Genomic DNA, 11,494 nt, shown 5'->3' on the forward strand with positions numbered 1-11,494 from the left:
CTTTCCCTAGCATAGTGACACAGTAATCATAAAATAAACAAACAACCTACCTCCCAAAAAAACAGTTTTCTTTCAGCCAACAGAAAGGACTGACCCACTGAACCATTCTGTAATTCTGTTACATGTAACATCCCCAGAAGCACAGTCAATATTGTGCCCAAATTTGAAGCTCCATGGAAAGTATCCCTTCCGGGGTGTTATGGCTATTTGATTTAATTCAGAGTTCATCAAAGTTCTATGTCAAGGATATTACCAAAACAATACAATTTTGCTGGCAATATCACTGGTGTCTAAGACTGTGATTTCAGGCAATCGAACAAGATCTTTGCCAGGAATTTCTGAATGAAATGATCATAGGGAACTTTGAAAAACTCCCCCAGGAATCTTAAAGGCAGCATATGTGCACAAGGCTATGTAAATGCCCAGGACAGACTTGGGAAAAATAGAAAGCCCCACACATCTCTAGCAGACGTTGAGGTGTTGAGGCCCTATGTAAGCAGGAAATGAAAGCTAAAGCTGTACTGTAAACTGCCTGAAGTTTAAATCATACCTTCTCATACAAATTCTTTTGACAGAGAGTGAAAGAAACAAAGGTAAGGTATTTTAGAAAATCTTCTGATCAATCACTGACTGTTTCTGAGAATCTGATTTGGAAAATCTTCTGACCAACCACTGACTAAATTATACTGACCCTGGGCTGAATTTAGGAAGTTAGGCTTAAAATTAAAACAAGAACTTAGAAAAAGTCTAGTAGATTTCAGTGACTGCACAACACAGGGAATATAAAAATCTACAGATATAGTTTGAGAAAGTTATTTAAAAAGCAGCAACAACAAAACAATGACAAAATAAACAAAAACAACAACATAAATAGCATCAAAAAACCCCCCAAAACCTCTGGGGGAATGAGGAAGAATCTGAAACCAAAGTTATATTATATTATCTAAAATAACCAGTTTTCAATGTCAAATACAAGTCATACAAAATAACTGGAAAGTATGCCATATAAAAAAAAAAGAAAAAGTAAAAGTAGACAATGGAAAATTTTTATGAGAAGGGCCGGATTTTGAAGGTAGTAGTTAAAGGCTTTAAATGAACCACTATAATTATGTTCAAAGAACTAAAAAATACCATATTTTAAAAAGTAAAGAAAGTATAATAACAACCTGCCATCAAATAGAGAATATCAATAAAGTGATAGAAATTATAAAATGAAACCAAAAAGAAATCTGGAGTTAAAAAGTACAACAGCTGAAATCTGAAATAAGGATTCTCAACAACATATTTGATCTGCCAAAAGAAAGAATCGGTGAACTTCAAAAGATGTCAGCAGAGATTATGCAGTCTGAGGAGCAGAAAGGAAAGAAGTGAGGTGACCTGAACAGGGTCTCAGTGATGTGTGACACTGTCAAACATACTAACACACATAACAACAGACAGAGAAAAAGGAACTGAGAGAATATTTGAAGAAATAATGGCCAAAAACTTCCCAAATTTGATGAAAGGTGTGAATCTACATTTAAGAAGCTCCATGAACTCCAAGTAGCATAAACTCAAAGAGCTTCATACCTAGACTTATCATAGTCAAACTGACAAAATTCAAAGAAAAACAGAAACTTAGGAAAGCAGCAAGAGAAGAATATACCTTATTATATACAGGAAACTCTCAGTAAGGTTAACACCTGACTTCCCATCAGAAACCATGGAGGCCAAAAGATAATAGGATAACACATCGAAGTGTAGAAATTAAGACTGTCAACCAAGAATTCTATATCCAGCAAAACTATCCTTCATAAATGAAAAAGGAATAAAGACATTTCTAGATTAGCAAAAACTTAAGAGAATTTGTTGCTAACAGACTTCCATGAAATACCAGGTTGAAATCCAAGGAAACTACATAGTAACTAAAATTCACACAAAGAAATAATGAACACTCATAAAAGGTAACTATATAGGTAAATACAGAAAGAGAGTACAAACATACTTTTGTTTGTAACTTTCGTATTCTCCTAACTGATTAAAAAATGACTACATAAAACAATAATTATAACACTGTATTCATGGGCTTATAATATATTAGGATACAATTTGCATGACAATAATAATACAAAGAAGGGGAGAGGGAAGAAAAGTATATTGGGTCAAAGTCTTGTATACTATAGAAATTAAGTTAGTATTGATCTGAACTAGACTATTATAAATTCAGATGCTAATTGTAATCTACAGATCAGCCACCGAGAAAATAAATAATTAAAAAACCACACACGTGGAAATTTAAATGATACATAGAAATTTAAATGATATATGAAAAAGTGTCTATTTAATACTAAATTTATAATAAGCAAGGAATAGATGAACAAAAGCCATATAGAACATACAGAATACAAACAGCATGATGCCTGACATACATACTATCATCTCAGTAATTACATTAAATGTAAATGAATTAAACACTCCAATCAAAAGACAGAGATTGATGAAATGAGGGGAAAAAAGGCCAAAATAAACTATATCAAAAGACACTTGAAAGTGAAAAAAATGAAAGAAATATACTATCCAAGTAGTAACTGCCATGGTCTAAATGTTTGCGTCCCCCTCAGATTCATATGGTAAAGTCCTAACTTCCAAAGGTGATGGTATTAATAGGCGAAGCATTTGGAATGGAACCCTCATGAATGGGATTAGTGCTTTATGAAAGAGGCTCCAGAGAGATCCTTAGCCCCTTTCTCCATGTGAGAATGCAGTGAGAAGTCTGCAACCTGGAAGACAGCCCTCACCTGACCGTGCTGAAACACTGAACTCAGACTTCTAGTCTCCAAACTGTGAGAAATAAATTTTCTGTTGTTTATAAGCAACTCAGTCTATGATATTTTGTTACAGCAGCCGGAATAGACTAAGATGGTAACCAAAAGAGAGCTGGAGTGGCTATATTAATTCAGACAAAATACACTTTAAAACAAAAAAGTGTTTCTGCAGGTAAAGAGAGACTTTTCATAAGGATTATGACAATTATGTGTCTACCTAGAAACAGCTCTCCAAATTACATTAAGCAAAAACAGACAGAATTGAGGGAGAAATAGACAATAATAATTGGAGATTTCAATACAACACTTTCTATAAAGGATAAAACTAGCAAAAGCTCAACAAGATATAAAAGACTTGAAAAGCACAATAACTAGACCTAATAGACATTTACAGAACACCCTATCCAACAACAGTAGAATGCACATTCTTTTCAAGTGTACATGAAATATTATCCAGCATACAGATCGTATGTTATGCCATAAAACAAATGTCAATACATTTAATTGTTTGAAATGATAAAAAGTTATGTTTTATTATTTTTTTAAAGTATGTTTTATGACCACAAGGAAATTGAATGGAAATCAGCAATTAAAAAATTTTTATGAAATCATGAAAATTCACAAATATGTGGATATTATACCATACATTATCAAATAAGCAATCAGTCAAGAAGGAAATCACAAGGAAAATAAAAAATACTTTGAGAAGAATGAAAACAAAAACACAACTTTACCAAAGCTGATGAGATGCAGCTAAAGGAGTGTTTTAGATGGAAATTCACAGTTTTTACCACCTGTATTTAAAAAAAAAAAAAAGGTCTCATATCAATGACCTTCCAATTTAAGAAACTAGAATAATAAGAGCAAACTGAATGGAAAACAAAGAGAAAAACTGAATAATAAAGATTAGAATAGAAATCAATAAAATGGAGAATAGAATAGAGAAAATCAACAAATCTAAAAATTGCCTATTTAAAAAGATAGGCAAAGTTGACAAACCTTCAACTAGACTACTCAAGAACAGAAGGGAGAAGATGCAAATTATTCAAATCAGAAATGAGAATGGGGGCATCATGACCAGGCTTACAGAGATTAAAAAACAATTGTAAGACGTACTAGGAACAACTATATGCCAACAAATTAGATAACTCAGATGAAAAAAAATTCTAGAAAGACATCTGGTAGATCTGTAATAAGTAAAGAGATTGAATTAGTATTTAAAATATTTCCTAAAAGAAAAACTCAGGACCAGATGGCTTTACCAATGAATTCTACCAAACATTTAAAGGAGAACTAATATTAATTTTTCACAAACTCTTTTCAACTTCTCAAATTATTGTATGAGGTCAGTATGACCCTGACATCCAAACCAGACAAAGACAGCACAGAAAAAACAGAAAGATAGATAGATGAAAGAAAGAAAGAAAGAAAGAAAGAAAACTACACATCAATAAAAAGGTGAGCAGTTTTGCAGGATACTAGATCAACATAAAAAAATCAATATATTTCTATACACTACAAGTAGGTAATCCAAAAACAAAACTAAGAACAGAATTCCATGTAAAATAGCATTAGACACGATGTAGGAATCAATTTAATCAAAGAATCGCAAGACTTACACACTGAAGACTACAAGACGCTGTTGAAAAATATTTTTAACAATTAAAAGAAATGAAAGCCATCCTATGCTCATGGATCAGAAAGCTTAATATTATTAAGATGATAATACTCCAGTTGATCTACAGGTTCAATAAAAAGCCTTTTAAAATCCCAACTGGTTTATTTTTTATGGAAATAGACATGTTGATCCTAAAATTCATATGGGAATTCAAGGGGCCAGGATAGTCAAAACAATCTTGAAAAAGAACAAAATTGGAAAACTCAGACTTCTTGATTTCAAAACTTAGTTTACAAACTACAGTAATCAAGACAGCATGGTACTGGCACAAGGACAGACATGGACCAATGGAATAAAATTGAAAGTTCAGAAATAATCCTTACATTTATCATCAACTGATTTTCAACAATGTCAAGACTATCAAATAGGGAAAGAAAAGTCTTTTCAAAAAATGGTGCAGAGTCAGCTAGATATCTTCATGAAAATGAATGAATTTGATTGACATTTATCTCACACAGTATAAAAAAATTAACTCAAACTGGATTATATCCTAAATTTACCACCTAAACTATATTCTTGGAAGAAAACATATGCATAAATCATTATTGGGATAAGTAATGGTATCTTAGGACACAAAAGCACAAATTACAAGAGGAAAAATAAGTAAATTGGGCTCATCAAAATTAAAAACTTTCATGTTTTAAAGGACACCATAAAGAAAGTGAAAATACAAACCATAGAATGGGAGAAAATATCTAACAAGGGACTTGCATCCAAAATGTATAAGGAACACTTACAAATCAATAATAAAAAGAAAACTACCCCAATTTTAAAATGGGCTAAAGCTTCAAATAGATATTTTTCCAAAGAATATATTCAGATGGCCTATAAGCACATGAAAAGTTATTTAACACCATTAGTTAGTAGGGAAATAGAAATTGAAATTATAGTGATATACTAATTCACATTGACTAGGATGGTTATAATAAAAAACAGACAGTAACAAATGTTAGAGAGGATGTGGAGAAGTTAGCACATACACTGCTGGTGTATCATACACTGCTGGTAGGAATGTAAAATGAGGTGATGACTTGGAAAACCTTTCTTCAAAATGTTAAATACAGAAATAACATGTGACCCCAACTGTATTCTCAAATATGTGACCAAGCAGAATAAAAAATTATTCCACACAATACTTGAGCATGATAGTTCACAGAATTACTTACAATATCTAAGAAATAGAAACAAGACAAATGTCCATCAACTGATAAATGTGTAAACATTAAGTGGTACATCCACACAATGGAATATATCACAAATAAAAAATGACAAAGTATTGATACATACTACAACATGGGTGAATCTTGAAAGTATTGTGATAAGTGAAAGAAACTAGTAACAAAACATTGTGTATTTTATAATTCCATTTAAATGAAATATCTAGAGTAGGCAAATCTATAAAGACAGAAAGTAAACTCATAGTTGACTAGGGTTGGGGTGGTATTGGGAGGAAATGGGTGGTGACTGCTAAGAGATACAGGGTGTTTTTCTGGAATAATGAATATGTTCAAAACTTAGATGTAGTGATGGTTGCCTAAATCTATGACTGTACTAAACCCATGGAACAGTACCTTTTGAATGGCGCATTTTGTGGTATATGGATTGTATTTCAATAAAGATGTAAAAAATTCATGAATAAATCTTTAATCTTCCATATTAGGGTTGAAATCAATGCACTTAAGCTTGAGTAAATATAATATTAATATAATAATAATAATAATAATAATAAAATAGCCACCCTTTATTGACTGCTTGGTACAACAACCATGTGACTATCAGGCAGTTATTTTAGTACATTAAGTCTGACTTTTAAGATGCTTTGCAGAATGGATAACACTAGTCAACATATTACAGATGAGCAAATGGAATGTCATATAGATTAAGTCAGGAGGTCACAGCTAATTATCTGATAAATGGTAGAGCCAGGATATAAAATCAGTATAAGGCCCATGTACTTTCCTTGTTCCATCTGGCCTCGACAAATGCCTACAGCAATATTTCATAAAATGTATTTGCAGGATACTAGTGCCAATAATAGCTCTAGATTTTGTATTTTAAAAGGATTGCATGGTTAAGACTGAGAAACATGGATCCAAAAAAAAATTATAACATATTGTATTGAGAGTCTATAATAAAGACACTAACCTAATTCATTCTGTATAGATGAGCAAACAAGCCCATATTAAGACAAATGATTTTCCTAGCATTTCCTCATCTATGGCAGCACAAAAGTTACCTTTCGAATAGGTGGTTTATTCCACTATATCAGCCTTATACCAAGGGCAATGGCTTAGCTAGATTCGTGGAGTACAATATTATGTTTTTGGATAATTAGCAACATGATCACCACTCTCTTGAAAATGAGTCACTTCACCTCTTACTACATATCAACACATTACTATGGTGCTGGCTTCACCCTATTCAAACAAAAATGATAAATTTTTTCTTGAATACCTTGTCAGGCACGCATGAATATGGGCAATCTCTAGCATTCTGATTCCACCAGGTAATGAGGAACTTTCATAATAAAGGCTAGAAAAAGCCTGGACTTGAGATCCTCTCTTGCCTACATAGAAAAATGAGGCTGGATATTTAACATTCACTCATATGCCCAGTGAAATGTGCTAAGTATGTCACTTATTTTTCCAAAATAAATGAAGAAAATGCTTAAAACTTTAACTGTAAATCCAATGAAACACCTACCATTCCTTATTCCAATATTTCCTACTCATCACAGCTATATTAATATTTGAAGCCCAGTCCAACCAGTAATCACCTACTCAATAACCATGCATAGTTTTTCTATTGTCTGCAATACAAAATCCAAATCCCTTAGCCTGTCATTTATGATTTTTCCCAACAGATGGCCCCAGGCTTATTCACTATTCACACCTAATTTCCAGAAAACATCACAACTTGCTATTTTTCCAAATGAGACCCATACTTTATAATTGCTGGGTCTTTGCTCATATTTTTTCTTATGCTCAAAATTCTTTGTTTTCCCCACTGCTTAGCAAAATTCGAATCACTTTTCATCCCAAAGGCAACTTCCATGATAAATTTGTTCTTAATTCCCAAATCAGATATAAGTTGTACTTTTTCTGAATTCTTTGGAAATATTTTTATAAAACTCATCTAATACATTTACACTCACAATCTCATTTTACTTTGCTAAAATCCAAGAGGAAAGAATTTACACCCAAGCCTCCACTATTATGCTTACTGAAGAAACTGATGGTTAGAAAATAGCCCCAGGTGAAGCATATACCAAAGACCAGAAATTGGATTAAAAATAATTTAGCTAAATCTAAAATGTGAGCTTTGCGATAATGATAGTAGGTGACTTTTTTTTTTTTCTTTGTCATGCCAATTGTATTTTAGGCCTGTTCTCTTTACTTTTAAAAACAATTCTTTCTTGAAGCTCTTTACTTTCTGGCTCTGGGACCTGATTTTCCTCCCATATCATGTATATTCTTTCTCAGTTTCTTTTTCAAATTTTTTTTACCTCGTCTCAATCCCTAATTCTTGTAATGTCCCAACCTTGGACTCTTGCTCTTCTTTATTTATACTCACTGTGATAGTTTTAAATACTATCTATGTACTTGTGACTTGAAGATTTACATATCCAACTCCAATCTCTCTGCTGAGCTATGGACTAAAATATTCAACCACCTGCTCAGAACCTCCATTTGGATGTCTAATTTAAAGTTAAACTGTTCAAAGGAGATCCTCTCTTTGTCTCCCCTATCAAAGTACATTCCTATACCTTCTCTCTTACCATATCACCAAACAGCATGCAATCTGTCCAGTAGTTCAAACTGAAAACCAGCAATGAACCTTGATTCCTCTTTCTTTCACATTTACCATCAGTAAGTTCTGCTTGTACCATCACAGTGTCTCACCACTTCTTACCACCTAGATTCTTACCGGGTTTATCGAAGCCACAACAAAATCTTGCCTAGGACTTATCAAGTTTTTGTAAACAGGTCCTCTTCTTTCAATCCTGCTCCAGTACTGAAAAGCTTCCGTCTTCAACTCACCACCATTCTCAACCTCTCTAAGCTGACCTGAACAGACTGAATCATCAGGCTCCCTTGTATTCTAGATTGCATTTGGTTTTGGCCAATGGTGAGTGTGTGGGTGGGGCAACAGCAGGAGTTAGGAACAAGACCTTTCTACGCAGAGTGACTTGAGGTTGACAAGTCCCCGAATTTAATGTCTTAATTTTTTATCAGATACTCCTCTTCACACAGCTCTTTCTTTCTCCATTTCACTAACTGCTCCACTCTGTGCTTCTGGGTCCAGTAGTGGTAAAAGCTCCCAAGTATTGGCCCTATTTTATTGCTCTATAGTTTACTAATTTGTTGTCTTTATTAACAGTCCTTTTATTACGCTTTCCACAAAGTAGCCAAATTGAGTGTGGCATTGTGTCCAGCAAGAACTCCAGGTGATACACTGCCTATGGCTTGTGCTATATATACACCATCTACAGCTTGTGCTATACATATCAACAATAATTATCTTTAAAAAACCAAAAAGTGAAATCATGAAATTGTTTCCTCTTGAAGCTCTTCTGAGACTTTCTAGTAAGGTCCAAATCTCTAACCATGGCCCTTAAGGCTTCTATGAGCTGGCTCTGGCCATGACTCCAGGTTCATCTCCCACTCTCCCCACTTTCATTCATTTCATTCCTACTGTCTTGACTTTCCACTTTATTCCTCAAGCAAAAATATACCATACTGAACTTATTTCTATCTCAGAAATCTTGTTAGTTCTTCCTGAAATGTTCCTCACACACAGGTGATCATTGCTTGCTTCTTCATTTTATTTAGGTATTATTTAGACAGGCCTTCTTAATTACCCTTTCAATAACAGTCCCCTATTCGTATTTAAGATCTAGTTGTTTGCCTGACTTTATTTTTCTCCTAGAATTTATCTCTACCCAAAATTGTATTTTATAGTTATTTATTTGAATATTGTCTGTTTCATTCACTAGAAGTTTCACAATGTCAAGAATTTTATGTGTCTTAGTTACTGTTATATTCAGAGTAAGAAAACAGTGCCCGGAATATACTAGTGCTATGAAAAAAAAAAAAAAAAGATTTGAGTGCATGAATGAATGAATAAATGAGGTAGTCAGGTAGGTACTATTACAGTCACCACTTTACAGACAAGGAACTGAGAGTTAACTAGAAAATTGCAAACCTGAGAATACTGAACTATTTTAATAAAGGTAAGAACTATGTATTAATACACGTTTTATTTCCCTTAAGCCCTGACACAGTGCTTGAACATGGCAATCTCTCAATTGATTTATGTTCACTAATGATGGAGGCTTTTTAAAGAAGAGCAATGTGGCAGCAACATGCAGACTGGCTTCTGGAAGGGAAGCTGGTTAGAAATTTATCTTAGTACTATGCATGTATTTCCATATAGTCTCAGACAACATAAACTGATCATTAAAAAGGTATTTTAATAAAGGCATCTATGATTATTACAGTCAAGTATGAAGGCTTTACATGTATTTATTTACAATTGTTTACCTAGTTTGTAGATTACCCAGGCTTTGCTTGCTCCTTGGCTTTTGGAAGATCTGCTTTTTGGACATTTCATGGTTCATTAATAAATTTATCAAAGCGTTTATGTAGGAAAAAAAACTATCAGAAATTCACTGCAGTCACTTCAAAATTTTTACTAGTAGCTCTGATACAAGCAAGTAACAGCATTTTAGAAATAAATGTGATATTATGTTATCTATGTAATATTATATTACCCTTGAATTCAGCTTTACAACTATTTTGCAAACCTATACTGAATATATAATAGTTTATAATGTGATGTGTGGGCATTAAAAAATGTAGATATCAAACCCACTCTGTCTTATTGGTTAAGTAGTTAAGGAACACACATAAAGCAAGTAGATATCCAGTTCAAGACAAGATGCTATGCAAGCCCACAGGATACACTGGATTAAGTGCAAAAAGTCGTGCAGAAGCTGCTTTAGAGGAAGAAAGTTGACAGAGACAGTCTCGCATGGAGAAAGGAAAACCTTACATGAGCATTCAGCCTGCTGAAGATTCGATGATTATGATAATGGCTTTTCAATGAAGCAAACAGCCATAGCCCGTTTCCAGAGAAACCACCGCCTCATCCGTGAAATCCTAAGTGAGAGTGTGGTGCCAGACGTTCGGTCAGTTGTCATAACAGCTAGAATGCAGGTCCTCAAATGACAGGTCCAGTCCTTAATGGTTCATCAGTGAAAACCAGAAGCTGGACTTCTTCAAATAGAGGAGTGACACCAAGAAAAGAAGAGGAAATTCCTGGAAAGCACAGATTCATTTAACAATGAACTTAAAAGCTTGTGTGGTTGAAAGTAGAAGTGGATATGGAAAAATCTGCAGCTGAAATTGCACAGGCTGAGGAACAGGCTCACAAAAAGCAGGAAGAAAGGGAGAAAGAGGCAGCAGCGCAAACTGAGCGCAGCCAGAGCAGTAGTGCTCCTGAGGAGGAGCCAGCAGCTAATAAGACCGAAGAAAAGAAGACGAGAGCGTCCTGAAGGACACAGAGGAGACACTCCTTGAAGAAACGACAGAAAGTCAACAGAATGGTGAAGAAGGCACATCTACTCCTGAGGACGAGGAGAGCGGGCAGGAGGGGGTGGACAGTCTGGCAGAGGAAGGGACCAGTGATAGTAACATGGGCTTGGAGAGCAACAGCGCAACCGTGGAGGAGCCACCAACGGATCCCGTACCAGAAGATGGGAAAAAAGAATGAATATTGCCTTGTTTTATGTGTTCTAAATACTTTTTTTGAATGAAAAAATGTTTTTTGAGTTTTTAAAAAAAAATTTGCTTAGGTTCTCCAAGATCATCCTAATATGTTTTTCATGAATAATTTTGATTTGGTTTAACCGAATATTTACAACCATAGCATGTGACATTTATGTCTAGAGCAATGGAATTTTGTTGTGCTTTGCATGATTCTGAATTTGGTGATTTTGATACTCGTCTAG

The 11,494-nt window shown here is 34.1% G+C and overlaps 1 pseudogene; it reads left to right on the forward strand.

Moving 5' to 3' along the window:
- The first annotated feature begins 10,422 nt into the window (after nt 1-10,422).
- Nucleotides 10,423-11,256, forward strand: LOC103086259 (SWI/SNF-related matrix-associated actin-dependent regulator of chromatin subfamily E member 1 pseudogene; annotated as a pseudogene).
- Nucleotides 11,257-11,494: the final 238 nt, after the last annotated feature.

The sequence above is a fragment of the Lipotes vexillifer genome, unplaced genomic scaffold (assembly GCF_000442215.2).
Source record: "Lipotes vexillifer unplaced genomic scaffold, Lipotes_vexillifer_v1.1 scaffold108, whole genome shotgun sequence".
Lineage (NCBI taxonomy): Eukaryota > Metazoa > Chordata > Mammalia > Artiodactyla > Lipotidae > Lipotes > Lipotes vexillifer.